We start from the raw sequence: 2629 nt of genomic DNA, 5'->3' as shown, positions 1-2629 counted from the left end.
TTTGTGTGTCCTTGAAGTGATTGTATTAGTGTCATATTTAAAAATTTGCCAAACTGTTTTTCTGAAGTGGTTTGTGCCATTTTGCTTTTCCACATATGAACATGTCCGTTACTCTGCATCCTCACCACTACTTGGTGTTGCCAGGTTTTTTTAAAGCCATCCTGATAGGTGGATGGTAGTGTCTTCGTGTAGTTTTAATTTGCATCTCCCTAATGGTTAATTACATTGAGCATCTTTTCACGTACTTATTTGTTACTCGTATATCTTCATTGGTAGAATGGCTGTTCAAATTTTTGTCTTCTACTTAGAAATTGGGTTATTTTCTTATCGGTTGAATTTTTAATTTTTTTAAAAAGACATTTATTTGAGAGAGAGAGAGAGAGAGTACAAGTGGGGGGAACGGCAGAGGGAGAGGGAGAAGCAGACTCCTTGATGAGCAGGGAGCCCAGTGTGGGGCTCGATCCCAGGACCCTGGGATCATGACCCAAGCCGAAGGCAGACGCTCAACTGACTGAACCACCCCGGCACCTGTGAATTTTTAATTTTGATGCTCACATTGTCTGAGAATTGGCCATCAATCTGCTTCTGTGTCCCTTTGATAGGCTCTTAGCTGATGTGGAAATGTTGGGGTTCAGGAGTGAACTGTCAAGAAAGAATTTTTGAGGCGTCGTCAGTGCAAACAGGGTGGTTATTAAAGCATGGGGAGAGGACCTGTGGCAGAAAGAGCTGTGCTGGGGTTGTGGAGAGTCACTGATTATATATACTTTCAAGTTGGGAGGTGGTTAGGGATAGCCTAAGTCTCTAAGGAATTTTGGAAGCAAGGGTTCCAGGACTAGCTGTTATTAGGAAAAGTGTAATTTACTACTATCTAGTAAAACCTTAGTCCTGAGACCCTTCAGATGTATATATCGGTGGGCCATAATGCTTGGAGGTTGTTTGGGGTGGGGGGTAGAGATAAAAGAAGTTTCCGATTATATGTTAAAGGAGACTTAAAGGATCCTGGAGGTCAGTTTAATGTCAAGCTAAAATAGCCTTTTGCCCTTAGCAAAGTATAATCATTGAGGCATTTGAGTTCCTAGAGGAAGGTCATTCTGCCTGTCTCAAGGACTTATCAATGCTGTTAAGTTGTAAGGGAATTTAATTTTTTTCTTTTGCCTTTGTTCTCCGCATTATTATCCATGTATTTGATCTTGTTTATGGATACTGATGTTTTAATGTAACTCTGGGCAGGCTTTGGGTTTCCCTTGTTCAGGCCGCACTCTGTTCTTGGCTTATTTTCATGATACAGACCAATTTACCTAAAAATAGAGAGGAGTCTCAGTTGAGTCACCCTGTGAGTTAAGGAATCATGAAATGGCACCGTAAAAAGCACAGATGTAGGCTATTCATTCTGTTTATCAGTTCTGTCACGTGTTGAAATAACTTGAGCAGTGGGGTGGTAAGCCCTGATGAAGGCAAGCAGTCAGTCTCAATATCTCTTTGAACTTCAAAGTAGTGTTAGGAGAATATTTAATTTTAGTTCTTTTGACTGGACCCATTTTGAAAGAACTGCTTTATTACTTAGGGAAAGGTATGATTCCTGATACCTTCTGGTAAAACAAGTTCTCTGTAATACTTTAAAGTTAATTAGGTGTAGGTCTGGCAGCCACTGTGTTTCTTCTGCAGCCGTGCAGCTTGTATTGTTACCTGATGGAGATTTTGTTTTCTTTTTTGGTGGAGTTCACACTGAAACGCTGCCTGTCACACTTTTTTCTTCTGAAAAAAGAAGTGTTTCACATAAAATGGCTTTTTATATTCACTTCATAGCACTGTTTTGAAGTAATTTAAGATAATACATGTACTAGCATTAGTTTATGAAGTGCTGAACAAGTAATTCTGGGGAAGCTGTATTATATAGAAATAAAAGGATATTTTGGGGTCAGTTTACCTGTACCTATTAGCCGTAGGACTTAAACTTTCTAATGTTCTATTTCCTCACATTTTAAAAAGGTGTAATACTGTTCACTACACAGAGTATTGCTGAAATTCTTAGCATACAATTCGTAGCAGATTGTAATTATTCAATAGTGTCTGCTTTTAAAATTTAAAATCACAGTTCTGGTGTTTACTATTTAAACAAGTTAACCACTAGTTTACAAGTTTACGCTTTTTAGAGCTGCTTAGAGCTTATCCTAGAAAATATGTGTGGGACAGAGAACTATTAAGGACAAAAGCATAAATTACCCATATTTCCAATATAAGGAGATTATCACTGTTGAAGTTTTGGGTTTTTTTTTAATAGACTTTATTTTTTATAGTTTTAGATCTTCAGAAAAATTAAGAGGAAGGTACAAAGAATTTCCATATGTGCCACACCCAGCTGCTTTTATTACTTAATGAGCCAATGTTGTTACATTATTATTATTAACTAAAGTCTGTAGTTTATTTAGATTTCTTTAGTTCTTATTTAATGTAGGTTTTTTTGTTTTTTGTGGTTTTTTTTTCTCCCAAGATCCCATTCAGGATACCATGTTACAGGGGCGCCTGGGTGGCACAGCTGTTAAGCGTCTGCCTTCGGCTCAGGGTGTGATCCCGGCATTATGGGATCGAGCCCCACATCAGGCTCCTCTGCTATGAGCCTGCTTCTTCC

Source organism: Ursus arctos, unplaced genomic scaffold (assembly GCF_023065955.2).
Source record: "Ursus arctos isolate Adak ecotype North America unplaced genomic scaffold, UrsArc2.0 scaffold_20, whole genome shotgun sequence".
Lineage (NCBI taxonomy): Eukaryota > Metazoa > Chordata > Mammalia > Carnivora > Ursidae > Ursus > Ursus arctos.
Note: the sequence above shows the minus strand (reverse complement) of the source record.